Raw genomic sequence first — 15,065 nt, 5'->3', positions numbered from 1 at the left:
GGAGTCACAAGCAAGTTGTGAGCTGCCTGATGTGGGTGCTTGGGAATGACCCCGAGGGAGCTGGAAGAGCAGCCAGCTCTCTCTATTCGTTATCTGTTTCTCTAGCCCTTCCCCGTTTTATTTTTTAGGTTAGCATACAAGGTATTAGATCTCTCTCTCTCTCTCTCTCTCTCTCTCTCTCTCTCTCTCTCTCTCTCATTTTTAAACAGGGTCTCACTCTGCAGGCCTACATGGCCTGGAACTCATTATATAGACCAGGCTGTCTTTGTACTTACCTCTTAAGTACTGAGATGAAAAGTGTTTGTCACCATGCCTGGCTAATCCTGACATTTTCAAACCAAGTGTGATTTAGCACATTTCCTTCCTTCGTGTCTCTTCACCCCCCTGCTCCCCATCTCTTAGATCTACCCAGTCTCTCTTCTTCCCATGTGTCAAGTCATGACACTTATTCTTATCCCCTCTTGGCCTCCTTTTCTAGAGGGTTTTACCCACAGTTGCACCCTGGAGGAGCAGTATGAGCTCTTAACCACTGATCTAAATGGTCTTTTGCTCATTAAAAAGAAGAAGAAGAATTTGTTTCTATGTGTATAGATGCTTTGCCTGCAGGTGTGTTTGTGCACCACCTGCATGCCTGGTGCCCGAGGACGGCAGAAAAGAGCATTAGGTCCCTTAAGATTAATCGACATTCATGAGCTTCCATGTGAGTGTTAATGCCTCAAAGTCTCAAACCTGGGTCCTCTGGAAGAGAACCAGTGCCTGTAGCTAGAGTTTTCCTGCCTTGCCCACAGTCAGGACAAATCTCTGTCACCCCCCAGTCCCACAGCCGCTCAGACCCAACCAAGTAAACACAGAGACTTATATTGCTTACAGACTGTATGGCCGTGGCAGGCTTCTTGCTAACTGTTCTTATTGCTTAAATTAATCTATTTCCATAAATCTATACCTTGCCACGTGGCTCATGGCTTACCGGCATCTTCACACACTGTTTGTCATGGCGGTGGCTGGCACTGACTCCTTCCGCCTTCCTGTTCTTTCTTTTCTCCTCTCTGTTAGTCCTGCCTATACTTCCTGCCTAGCCACTGGCCAATCAGTGTTTTATTTATTGACCAATCAGAGCAATTTGACATACAGACCATCCCAGAGCAAGTGCCCTTAACTGATGCGACATCTCTCTGACACCCCTTTACCCACCTTGCTAAACAAAAGCTGGGTGTGGTAGCCCATGCCTTTAATCCCAGCATTTGGGAGGTGGAGGCAGAAGCAGGCAGACCTCCGTGAGCTCAAGGCCAACGTGAACAGGTTGAGTTCAAGGATAGCCAAGGCTACATAGACAAAATCTTAAAAAAAAAAAATTGTCCTCTTGACTCCTACATGTGGAATATGGAACACATTTGTGTTTCTTCACACAAATAAATAATGCAAAAGCAAAAAACACCAAAACCTCCCCCTCCCCCTAATTGCAATTCTAAACCATCTAGAAAACTAAGTCCTTTGGGGTTTTTCATTTGCTTGTTTTATTTTGGTGTAGGGGAAGGCACATAACACAGTAGAGAATTTGGAGGTCAGAGAACTTTTGGGAGGTCACCATATGGGTTATGGTGATCTAACTTGGGTCGTCCGGCATCATGACAGGTATGTTTACCTGCAAAGCCAGTTCTCTGATCTATCATTTGTATATTATTAGCATGTGTGATGTATGTGTCCGTGTATTGTATATGTACTTGTGTGTGAGGAAACAGTGGTCACTGTTTGCCCAAGAGGATATTGGATCTCTGAGTTCGAGATCAGCCTGGTCTACAAAGTGAGTTCCAGGACAGCCAGGACTACACAGAGAAACCCTGTCTCGAAAAACAAATGATATTGAGTGTCATGTTCTGTCACTCTCTGATTCCCTTAAAACAGGGACTCTCACTGAACCTAGAGATAGCCTAAAGGTCCCCAAGCCTCAGAATTCCTGTCTCTGCCCTCTCGTACTAGAGCTACAGCATTCCCGGTCACTCTGGTCTTATATGTGGGCACTGGAATCTGAGCTCAGGTCCTCAGGTTTGCACGGCCATTTCTTCAACCTCATATTAGATTTTTAATTTACTTTGTGTGTTTCCATATATGGATTATTTTGCCCACATGTATGCCCTCTGCTTACCAAAGTCAGAAAGCACTGGATCCCCTGGTACTATAGTTACGATGTGAACCACCCTGTGGGCGTGGGGAACTGAACCCAGGTACTATGCAAGAACAAGCGCTCTTAATGGCTGAGCCATCTCTCCAGCCCCTCTTACTTTAAAAATAAAATTATTACATGCATGTCTGTAGTGCAAGTCACAGAAGTTCTCTCCTCCCGCCATGTGGGTCCCAGGGATTCTTATAGAAAGTGCCCTCACTGGCTGAGTCATCACACCAGCCCTGGCCCCTATTCATCATATATTCAAGTCATGATGTCCCAGTCTGTGTGAACCTGCAGCATGCTACCCTATCTATTTGTTGTTACACCTGCCAGGCAACCTGAGCTGGAGCCAAACACTGAGGATTGAGGGATTAGCAAAAAAATGAGGCAGCTGGGGTTGTCTTCCTGTAAGGTCAAGCTCCAAATTTCCAGGGCTTCCCACTCATGGGCACTGCCCCAGGAAGTGTTGCTATCTACTGGGCAAACGGAGCAAACAAAAGCCCAATCAAGTTCCAGGGTTTTGCTGGGTCACCAAAAACCATCAGGGACCAGGTGTTGGGATTCCCACTCGAGCCCCATAAGCCTCGACGTCCTGGACACGGACAGGATGGGATCAGGATGGAATAGGACGTGACGTGGCTGTGCCCTTCCGTCAGACTCAAGCCGCGCCTTCCTGCTGAGTCACCGATGGCAGGAGCTCAAGAAAGGGCCCGCCCTGGGTGGGACCCGAAGCCACGCCTCTACCTCCTTGGAGGGTCCTGATTGGGTGATCCGGGAACCGGTTCAGCCAATCACAGCGAACTGCAGCCTGCTGGGGGAGGGGAGGCGGGGCGATGGGACCGCCCTCTTTGGGACCCTCCCATCCCTGGGGAGAGAGTTCTAGGTCTGGTCTGATAATGCGCTCTGGTCCTAGCGAAGGAAGGTCAAGTGTTCCCAAGAGACGAGCTGATGCGACATTTCAGTAAGTTGGTGCTTATCACCAACAACCTCTGGGACACACGGCAGCTTTTCTTTTTCTTTCTTTCTTTCTTTTTTTTTTTTGTTAATTTATGTTTTATGCTGGGCGGTGGTGGTACATGCCTTTAGTCTCAGTATTCAGAAGATAGAAGCAGGCGGATCGCTGTCTACAAGGCTAGTTCCAGGACAGCTAAGACTGTTACACAGAGAAATCCTGTCTAGAAAAAAAAAATATTTTAGTCAAGATCTCATGTAGCCCAGGCTAGCTTCCAACTTGCTACATAGCCAAAGATGACCTTGAATTTCTGTTCCTCCTCTGCCCACCTGCCCAGTGCAGGGATTACTGATGTGCACCACTGCTACCCCGCTGGTTTATGCAATGCCGAGGAACCCAGAACTTCACGTCAGCTAGGCCAGCACTCTCGGGACTGAGCTTATCTTAGCTCTTCTACCGTTGTTTTCATGGGAGGGCATTTTCCTTTATCTTATGTGTTTGTTAAGACTGGGTTTTAAAAAAAAAAAAAAGACTGGGTTTCTATGTGTTGTTGCCCTGGCTATCCTGGACTCACCTCTGCCTTCCAAGTGCTAGGATTAAAGGCATGTGCCACCGCGCCCAGCTGTCTGGAGGACATTTAATCCACAAAGGACTGTTAAAATTGTAAAGAGAGTTCACAATAAAACCAGAGTCGGCACAGGGTGTTGTGGCATATGTATGTAATTCCAAGCACTTGGGAGGCTGAGGCAGTCGGGGCTAGATTTTGAGGCTAGCCTGCACCACACCACAGGACTTTTCAAAAAACAATGAAAATAAATAAGTGAATAAATAAATAAAACCAAGATTAAGGAGGCTAGGGGTGTAGCTCAGTTGGTAGAGTGCCTGCCAAACAGTCAGGAAGCCCTGGATTCAGTCCTCAGCTCCCCATAAAACTCAGCTGGGGCCTGGAGAAATGGTTCAGCAGGTAAAGGCACTGGGTGCCAAGTTGTGATGACCTCAGTTCAACTAACCAGGCTCACATGATTAAAAAAAAAAACTAATTTCCAGACGTTGTCCTCTGACTTCCATACACACTCTTGCACATACATGTGAGAGCCAAAGTTACATTAACTACTATGCCTTAGAGATCCACGAAACAAAAATGCCTCTGATCTGTAAGCACCTTGCCAAAGGACAGATAGTTCCTGAAATGCTGGAGGCTATTGTTTATGGGAGGTAACAAGCCATGTGTTTTCACTCATTTTAATAAGTTTGACCTGCCGGGTGGTGGTGGCCCACACCTTTAATCCCAGCACTCGGGAGGCAGAGGCAGGTGGATCTCTGAGTTTGAGGCCAGCCTGGGCTACCAAGTGAGTTCCAGGAAAGGCGCAAAGCTACACAGAGAAACCCTGCCTCGAAAGGCCAATAATAATAATAATAATAATAATAATATTAATAATAATAATGTTTGACCCATCTGGATGCGCTTGATCATGCATGGGTGGGAGATTTACAGGCAGGAAATACGTCAGGAAGTATGCTTGCCCCTGATTGGACCTGATAGGAAATACTTAGGCTACTGCAAACGGGGACTCTGGACCATCTTCTGGAACCCAGAGATGGACCTGGCCAGAGCCCATTCACCTGGTCAGTATTTAATTAAAGCTTGCTTCAAATTTGGTTTTCAACTGTAGTAGTGGTCTTATTCTTGACCCGTGGGATTAATATACACACACGAAATAAAATGTAATAAAAATCTAAAAAACAAAAACAGCGCCACAACAAGAGGAAACTAGATTTTAAAAAAGAAAAAGAAACTCAGTGTAGTGGCTGTCACGTGCCTGAAATCCCAGAACTCTGGAGATGGAGACAGGAGGGCCAGGATTTCAAGATGGGCTGGGGGGTGAGCGGGAGGGGAGAGAACAAGGGAATCTGTGGCTTATATGTAAAATTAAATTAAATTATAAAATAAAATTTAAAAAAAACCAAGAGGAAAAAAAATAATGTTGAAGCCATGGACTTGAATAGATGAAAGATGGGTTCTCTTGTGTGATTTTTTTTTTTTTTTTTTGAGACAGGATTTCTCTGTGTAGCTTTAGAGCCTGTCCCAGAACTCACTCTGTAGACCAGGCTGGCCTCAAACTCACAGAGATCCACCTGTCTCTGCCTCCTCTGCTTCCCAAGTGCTGAGATTAGAGCCACCACCCCAGGGTTTGTTGTGTGATATTTTGATTGTGTTCTGACAAATAAAGCTTGCTAGGAGTCAGAGAGCAGAGCTAGCCACCAACTGACCAAAATTAACCATAGAGGTTTGGAGGATTGTAGACAGAGAGGAGACAGGAAATAGTAAGGCGGGGCAGAGAGAGGATCTTGGCCCTTGTGGATGGAGGAAGGGAAGTGATAGGAAGCAACTGGCAGCTGCTCCCGGTTCTCTGATCTTTCAGGTTCTTACACCAATATTTGACTCCCAATTTTTTATTGATAAAGATTAATTATATTAATGCTTCATCTGGCACCCAGCGTGGGACTTGTGGAGATGACTGTTGAGAGGCTGCAACAGGAAAATCCCAGACTCACTCAAAGGGCTTGGGGAAGAAAAGGAAAAGCCAGATGGCAGAGAGATGACCCCAGTGGGTGCAACTCTGGCAGGTGCTGGTGGCTGGAAAGCCATGGGCAAGTGGCTATTTCATGACTTCATCCAAATATCCGTGGCTTTGTCCAAAATTTGGATGCCAGAAAGCTGGACAAATGATACAGCTACCTGTAGGGGTGGCTGTCTGTGCTTCGCCCCTGAAGCACCACCCCTAGTAGACAGCAGGTAACTGCTAAGTACCTGCCCCCACCTGGTGCATGGCCAAGACAGGTACCCCTTAAGACCTGAGATGCATACATGCTCGCTCTCTTGGCTACTTCATGATCCTGGATGCTGGTCTGCAGACCAAGTCAGAGTTCTCCAGAGAACTGCATTGGACTGCACTTTACCTCTCTTGGGTCCCGTAACAGACCCCTCTGCTTGCTGTAAGTCTACCCAAAATAAACCTCTTTTGACTATCAGATAAACTACGTGGAATTGCCTCATTAATTTCCACTATAGCTAGCTCTCCCAGGACTTGACAATTATCCCATTTTTTTTCAGGGTCCTCTAAAGATGCTGTTGCCCCGAGACAACAGGAAGTAATTTAAGAACACAATGCTAACACATTCCCAAGAGATGGGCTAGGTGGTTTTTGTTGTTCCATGGGTTATGGATATTTGTCGTCATTTAGGGGGGTTGGTTACAAGTTGTTATTGGTAATGGTCAGGAAAAAAGCTGAACAAAGGAGATTAGATTCAGGGATCTTGTTCTGAAAAGAAAAAGGGGGCTATAGAAATGATAGGATAAAAAGGTAGATTATTGAATCTACTTTATTTTTTTTCCTTTGAGACAGGGTTTCTCTGTGTAGTTTTGGTGCCTTGTCCTGGATCTCACTCTGTAGACCAGGCTGGCCTTGAACTCACAGAGATCTGCCTGGCTCTGCCTCCCAAGTACTGGGATTAAAGACATACACCACCACCACACGGCTTTTTTTTTTTAAATGACAATAGACATGTCTGCTCCTGGCAGCACCAATCTACTTCAGAGAAGATGATGGGCGTCAAAGAAATTCTATATTGAGTTTACTTTCTTTATGGCAAAAGTTAGTCACTGGGCAAGAAAGTACCTTGACTGCTGACAGTATTCTGTCCAAATTGCACAAGCAGGACACAAAAGAAAGGACTTCAAAACTTTGCCAAGACAAGGCAGGACAGTCCTTCAAAAATCCTGCTCTGCAGAAAAGTCTGTCAGATATTCTAGACCTGAAGGCTAAAGATGGATGTCCCCAACATTACAGAGGAATCTTAGGTGACTGTCCAGGCAGCCAGTTGTTTCTGCCATTTCTTAGTTTTGGAAGTTTGCTCTGCACTTCCTTTTTACTCAGATAATATATATCCTTCTCAGGTCTCTGATGGAGTTGAAGACTAGATAGTTAATAGTTTTCCTTGTTACCAAATTCAGAAAAGAAACTCACAAAAGAGGTGTAAAGTGTATAAGGTTGAGAGACATAAAAAGATAGTTTTGGGCCAGACAGTGGTGGCACATGCCTTTAATCCCAGCACTCAGGAGGCAGAGGCAGGAGGATCTCTGTGAATTGGGGATCAGCCTGGTCTACAAAGCGAGTTCCAGGACAGGCTCCAAAGCTATACAGAGAAACCCTGTCTCAAAAAAAAAAAAAAAAAGAAAAGAAAAAAAGAAAAGAAAGTGAATTAGTTACAATACTTTGGACACACCAAGATTTGTCAAATGCAATTCACATATAGTTTTACTATGTTGGCTAAAACCTTCACTTTTTATTTAGACAAGGAGGGGGAAATGTGTGATATTTTGATTGTGTTCTGATAAAGCCTGCTTGGAGTCAGAGGGCAGAGATAGCCACTAGCTGACCTAAATTAACCATAGAGGTTTGGAGGATTGTAGACAGAGAGGAGACAGGAAATAGTAAGGCGGGGCAGAGAGAGGATCTCGGCCCTTGTGGACTGAGGAACTGAAGAGGAAGGAGGCAACTGGCAGCTGTTCTCTGTTCTCTGATCTTTCAGGTCTTTACACCAATATTTGACTCCCAATTTTTATTGGTAAATATTAATTAGATTAATGCTTCAGGGTTCCTCTGTGTCTGGAAGGTAGCTTTTTGTCACTATGACAAATATCTGAAGGAAAAAATGCATTACCATTTTCTATTATTATTGTGCCTATGTGTATATAATGTGTGTGTATGAATGCAGTCATGCCTGGGCCACCACACACAAGCCGGGGGTCAGAGGACAACGTGTGGGAGTCAGTTCTCTCCTTCTACCATGTGAGTTTGGGCTCCAGCTGAGAATATTCAGGCTTGGCATCAGGCACCTTTACCCACTGAACTACCTTGCAAGTCCCAGTTGGTAGGAATTTTAGAAATTAAGCATCCATGGGAGCTGGATTCACAATCAAACTGTTTGGCTGGCTTTCCCCCCTTAATTCTGTTCATAAAGCAGGGTCTCCTATGCAGTACGAGCTGGCCACAGTTTTGTGAGCCTCTTGCGACCACCTCTTGAGGACTGTGTCTACAGGCACTTACCACTACGCACCACTACGCCTGGCAAAATCGTAACTATCTTAGCTGAGCATAGTGGTTTGAGCCTTTGATCCTAGCACTTGGGAGGCTGAGACAGGAGGATCTCTATGAGTTCCAGGATAGCCAGAGACACAAAGTGAGGTCCTGTCTTGAAATAAACCCCAAAACAAAACCAAAATACTTTGCACTCCTTGTCTTTCTTTTAGCTTTAAAAAAATAAGGTTTATGGGGGCTGGAGAGATGGCTCAGCAGTTAAGAGCACTGGCTGCTCTTCCAGAGGACCCGGGTTCAATTTCCCAGCACCCATATGGCAGCTTACAGCTGTCTGTAACTCCAGCTCCAGTGTATCTAACACCCTCACACAGACAGACATGCAGGCAGAACACCAATGCACATAAAACAAATTTTTAAAATGTTTAATTTGATCTATGTGTGTTTGTGCCTGAGTGTATGTATGTGTGCCATGTGTGTACAGGAGCCTTTGGAGGTCTGAAGATGTGGAGTTACAGATGTTTGTGAACTACCATGTAGGTGCTAGGAACCAAAACCAGGTCCTCTGCTCTCTAAGAGCAGTAATCAGTCTTAAAGACTGAGCCATTTCTCCAGACCAACCCCCCACTTTTTTTTTTGTTTTCTTTTAGAAGAGTCTTGTGTAGCCCAGATTGTCCTTGGACTTTCTATGTAGCTGAGGATGACCTTGACCTTGAACTGCTACCCCTCCTGTTTCTACTCCCTAGTGCTTCCATTATAGGCTTGTACCACCATGCCCTGCTCCAGGCTGGGCTTTTTTTTTTTTTTTTGCAGATCATCTGAGAGAAGAGACAGTCCAATTGCCTAGTCTGGTGACTTCTGCCTTCTCAAAGCAGCCATCCATCTTGCCCTGATTGGGTCCAGCCCAGCAGCTTCCAGGATGGCCCTGGCATCTGACCAGCTTGCTCAGCACCTTCTCTCTCTCTCCCTGTCTCCATCAATCTGACTTCCTGCTTGCTCTTCTGTTAAATCTCTCTCTCTCTCTCTCTCTCTCTCTCTCTCTCTCTCTCTCTCTCTCTCTCTCTCTTTCTCTCTCTCTCTCTCTCTCTCTCTCTCTCTCTCCCCCCCCACACATCCTTTCCCCCCAACTCCTCTTCCTCCCTCCCCCTCCAGAGTCACGCATACCACAGGCTGTTTTCAAACCCATTATATGGCCAAGGTTGACCTTGAACTCTTGATCCTCCTGCCTCCACTTCCTCACTGTAGGAATTATAAGTATAGGACCCTAAGCCTAGGTCAAATAGCTGTTTCTTTATATCTGCTCAGGAAAAAAAAAATCACATAACTCCAGTCAAGATGCAATCTGATCAAGGCCTCTACTGTTTTGTTTTGTTTTTTTCTCCTACACAGGGTTTCCCTGTGTAGCCGTGGCTGTTCTGAAACTTGCTCTGTAGACCAGGCTGGCCTCAAGCTCCGAGTTCTGCCCACCTCTGCCTCCTAGTGCTGGGTTTAAAGGCATGAGCCGCCATCACCCGGCTCAAGCCCTCTTCTTCTTTACGATGAAGCCCCAAAGGCTTGTTGGACGTGTCCATCAGATACAAGTGGAAGGTGCCGCCCCGAGAATGTGGTTCCCAAACAGAATGGGTGCGTACTGGGGCTCCAGTGGAGCTAGATCTGAAGGAAAGATTGTGCAGGTCTCAAGGCCACCTCACCGCCCTGTGTCTTCTCCCACAGCGGGCAGAGAGAGCCCCTGCCTTGAGGTTCATCGGAGTTCAAGTCTCGCCATTCTTCCGTCCCTTTGCTGAGAACGTTTGGTTGTGGATACCATCCCTCTGGGGCCCAAGGTGACTTGTTTCCTTCTGTGCTGGTTTTGCATTGTTGGCCATGGAACCTGGGCCCTGCTCATGATAGGCTCTACCCCTGAGCCATGCTCCCAGCTCCTCCCTGGTGACTTCTAGGCGGCCACCTTACTGCTGGGCCCTCAGCCCCCCTCACTAAGAGATTCTAGGAAGGTGCTCTTGTTAGGATCCTGCCCTAAACTCCTGCACATGCGCGCAGCTTGGGGCTTGCGTCTTAAGTCATCAGGGGGCACTGGTGGCTACACAGACCCCTACCCTCGCTCTCTGCTCTCTCTCTCTGTGTTCCCGCTCTGCTCCCGCCATCTTTCTTTCCCTCCAGGCCTGGTTCTCCTCTCTCCTAACCCCCCCCCCCCCCCCCCCCGCTTCCTTCTAATAAAGCTCTCTGTAACTCTGGTAGCAGTGGCCGTGGCCCATGACTTTTCTGCCAGTAACCAGCGCCGTTTATCATAACCATCAGCTCTACCACTGAGCCACACATTCCCAACGCCAATCCAGGTCAGCCCCACCTTCCTGAGCCTTCTCTGGTTGTCTAGGGGCATCTCCTCTTATTCTGTCTTTGCTTTTCAGTGTCCCCAAGGCTTCCAGTCCCCTGATGACTCTTCCCTTCCCTGCCCAGAGACAAGGCCAGTATCTACCCCCACTCCATGCCTGTACACGGCTCCCCTCCCCCATCTCTCGGCCATCGACCCTGTCTACCCTGGGAGTCTGATTTTGACTTTCTCAGCTCCTAGTTGTGAAGGGGCCCCAAAACAGCTTGACCACACAGCAGCCATGATACCACCCAGGGATCTATGCAGGGGTGAGGAAGTACCTGACACCCCAAACATTCCAACCATTAGATAAGGTGGCCAGATGTCCCGGAGTCTAGCACACACCTATTTATTGTTTTACAGATACCCCTAGACAATGGTCAGCCAATCAGGGTCCTGAACCCTGGAAATCCCCTCACCCCAACCTCTGCTATGATAAAAACTCTGTCCCGCCTGCGCTCAGGGCTCTCTGCTCTCACAGCTGTGTCGGACAGACAGAGGGACCGAGCTCTGGAGCTTGAAATAAAGGTTCTTTGCTCTTACATGCGGGATTCGGTCTCCGTGATGGTCTTTTGGGGGTCCCCGTGATCTGGGCGGAACACTATTCTACACTGTTTAAGGCTGTTAGAGAAAGCCTCAGGGTAGGACAGATGGCTGAGCCCTTAGTGTGTGGCTTCCAGGCCCAGATGGCTTCAGAGTGGCCAGTCTTTCTGGGTGCCCTCACCCCCACCCACCCACTTCAGGCGAGCGCGCTCCGGAAACCAGCAGCCTGTTCTCTCAGCCTCCCTCCTCCTGCCATGACTCAGCAAATGACTTCAGCTTCTACTTTCCAAAGAAGCAGGTTCCCAGGAACCTCCCTGCTGGCCACTCTGAAGTCCATCCCACTCACCTATCATCTCTCGGGATGTTCCTCCAGTGCCAGCTCTTCCCCTCAGCCACCTCAGATGACCCACCTGTCCCCTCCAATCACCCCAACCCTCCAGCCTGATTATCCTCAGGCTCCTATATTTATTTTTAAATCTTTGTTTGTTTGTTGTTTTGTTTTGTTTTGTTTTTTTTGTTTTTGTTTTTCTTTGTTTGTTTTGAGACAGGCTCTCACTGGAACTTACTCTGTAGACCAGGCTGGCCTTGAACTCAGATATCCACGTGCCTCTGACTACCAAGTGCTGGGATAAAGGCCTGTGACTTGAAAACTAGGCTGGCCTCGAACTCACAGAGATCTGCCTGCCTCTGCCTCCCAAGTGCTGGGATTAAAGGCGTGCGCCGCCGCCGCTGCTGCCGCCGCCACCGCCGCCACCACCACCAGGTCAATTCTTTATTATTATTTTATTTAGGAGAAGGTCTCACTACATAGCCCCGACTGGCCTCGAACTCTTGATCCTCTTGCCTCAGCATCTTGAATGCTGGGATTACAAGCATAGTCCACACTAGGTTATCTCCAAATCTTTACCTTTGTTTTTTATTTATTGATTGGTTTTTGCTTTGTTTGCGTTTATTTCTTCATTGTGTCTCTCTATCTGGCTGTGCTGGTGTTACAGAGCACATGCGGAGGTCAGAGGACATTTGCAGAAGTTGGTTCTTCCTACCACATGGGTCCCAAGGATCAGATTCAGGTCATCGGGCCTTGTACCCAGCACATTTACCAGCCGAGCCATCTTGTCAGCACTGTGGAGGCAGAGACAAGAGCATCACAGGATCAAAGCCAGCCTGAGTGATAGATATGTCAAGTCCAAGACCAAACCCAAAAAAACAAGTGTAAAAAGTGGCTGGTGGTATACACATATAATCTCAAGACTTGGGAGACTGAGGCAGGAGGATCAGGAGTTCAAGGTTACCCCTGGCTGCAGAGTGAGTTCAAAGCTAACCAGGGACACATGAAACCCAGTCTCAGAGAAAGTGCATGTGCTGGTGGGATTTCTCAGTGGGCAAAGCACTTACTATGCAGACCTGATGAGTTCTATTCCAGGAACCCATGGAAAGAGAATTGACTCCATAAACTTGTGCCCGTTCCATGGACACACACTGCTATAACACACACACATACACACACACACACACACACACACACACACACACACACACAAATAAAGTTTTAGAGCCAGCAACATGGGTGAGTAGGTAAAAAGCTCCTGCACTGAACCCTGATGCTCTGAGTTTGGTTTCAGGGCCTTACATTGTGTAAGAAGAGAAATGACCCCCATAAATCAACCTCTGACTTTCACACATGTGCACACACACAAACCCAAAATAAGGTAAATAGTCTAAATTAAAAAGCAAAACAATAATGGTAATAAACAATAAAATGCAAACCTGACCCCATGTTACCCTTGCTCCAGTTTCTCCCTGAAAGGACCAGCCAATGGCCCGCTGCAGGCTCACATCTCATGCCCCTCTCAAAATAATAAAGTTTTAGGGCTGCTGACATGGTTCCGCCAGTCATGGCACCAACCTGGAGGCTGCAACCTTTAATGTTCTTCTGGGACCTTTTTATTTAATCCTCTCTTCCTCCACCCCTGCACCCCAGGAAATCTCCCATGAGGCAGTTGAGAGTCAGAAAATCTCTAGGATATCGCTCTGTTCTTCTGATCTGGACGGGACAGCTGGAGTTCAAAGGATCTCAGGAGACGGCAAGAAAACATGGACATTTTTAGTATTACCCTGAGTGGTTTGTTCTGAGCCCCTCCATCACTGGTCTGTCATTTTCAAAACGGAGGGGCAAAGATCGGAAACTCAAGCCCTTTGGTTGAGGTTAATCAGGCTTTCTGGCTATAATCAGTATAGAAACTTAGCCCTCTAATCCACATGTGGATAATGTTTGGTAGTGGGGCCTTTAAGGAGAGAGTTAGGAGTGAGTGATGTTATAATGCTGGCGTTAGTGGTATTAAAGGAGGAGAAGCCACACCTGGAATCCCAGGACTCTGGGGACAGTCAGGGCCAGCCTAGGCTATGGAGCCAGACCCTGTCTCAAAACAGTACACAATAATAAAGGGGATCAGGAGCCAGAGGAAGAAGAGGAGAAGGAGCCATTCAAGGTGGCATACTCATTTGTCCGAGACATTAAGACTGCATTAAAATGTAGGGGGAGGGCCCTCGACCAGAGTCCAAGCCATGCTCCTAGGCTTCCCAGCCTGAATATCATAAGCCGAATAAACTTCTGTGTTTTCAGTGCTGAGAACTGAACCCAATGCCTTGCGCATGCTTGGCAAGCACACTACCACTGGGCCACATCCCCAGCTCTTGCCTGTTTTGTTTCTGGTTTTTTGAGATGGGGATTCTCTGTGTTACTCTAGCTGTTGCTCGGGGGTCCTCGAACTCACAGAGATCCGCCTACTTCTGCCTCCTGAGTGCGGGGATTACAGGCGTGCGCCACCACTGCCCAGCACATCTCCAGCTCTTAGGAAATCTTTAAAAAAAAATTTTTTTAATGATTGATCTTTATTTTTTTATGTGCATTGGTGTTTTGCTTGCATGTGTGTCTGTGTGAGGCATTGGATGCCCTGGAACCGGAGTTACAAACAGTTGTGAGCTGTCACGTGGGAGCTGGGAATTGAACCTGGATTAAAGGAATGCACCACCATACCTGTTTTTTGTTTTTGTTTTGTTTTTTAAGACAAGATGTTATTATGTATCTTGTAGTCAGAATAGTCTGTCCTGCCAGCCAGCTCCCAAATAACCAGAGACTTAAGATTACTCTGCCCTTCTTCATTCCAGAGGGCTCTCTCCCTGTTCAAAAGTCCCACCTAACCCCTTCCTGTCTAGCTATTGGCCATTTAGTTCTTTATTAAACCAATAAGAGCAACACATCTTCACAGTGTACAAAAAGATTGTTCCACAACAGTATCTCTGGCAGGCCTGGAACTCACAGAGATCTGCCTGCCTCTACTTCCCCAAATGTCGGGGTTAAAGGTTTGTGCAACCATACCTGGCTTTAAACTTCTTTTTTGAAAAAAAAAATTTAATTTTATTATTTCTAATTATTTGTTGTGTGGGTATGTGCATGTGTGCAGGTGCCCGTGAAGGCTAGAGGAGTTGGATCTTCTGGAGTTGGAGTTGCAGGTGGTTGTAAGCCACCCAGTGTGGGTGCTGGGAATCAAACTCTGGTCCTCTGGAAGAGTAGTGCATGCTCTTATCCACTGAGCCATTTCTCCAGCCCCAGGAAAATGGTTTTATTACATTTGAAATGTGTGTGTGGTGCGCATGTGCTGTGGGCAGGTGTGGCGGTCAGATGGCAGCCTGTGTTAGCTGGTTATCTGCTGCTGTCCTGTGAGTCCCAGAGAGGAACTCAGGTCAGCAGGCAAGTGTCTTTGCCTGCTGCAGCTCATCCTTTTCAACTTTACATTTGTTTTTTTGAGACAGTGTTCCCCTCTGTTGCCCAGGCTAGCAATCCTCTTACTTCAGCCTCTTCATTGCTAGAATTACACACACACACACACACACACATACATGCACACACATACACACACATACAATACACACACAGAC

Source organism: Peromyscus maniculatus, chromosome 23 (assembly GCF_049852395.1).
Source record: "Peromyscus maniculatus bairdii isolate BWxNUB_F1_BW_parent chromosome 23, HU_Pman_BW_mat_3.1, whole genome shotgun sequence".
NCBI classification, from domain to species: Eukaryota; Metazoa; Chordata; class Mammalia; order Rodentia; family Cricetidae; genus Peromyscus; species Peromyscus maniculatus.
Note: the sequence above shows the minus strand (reverse complement) of the source record.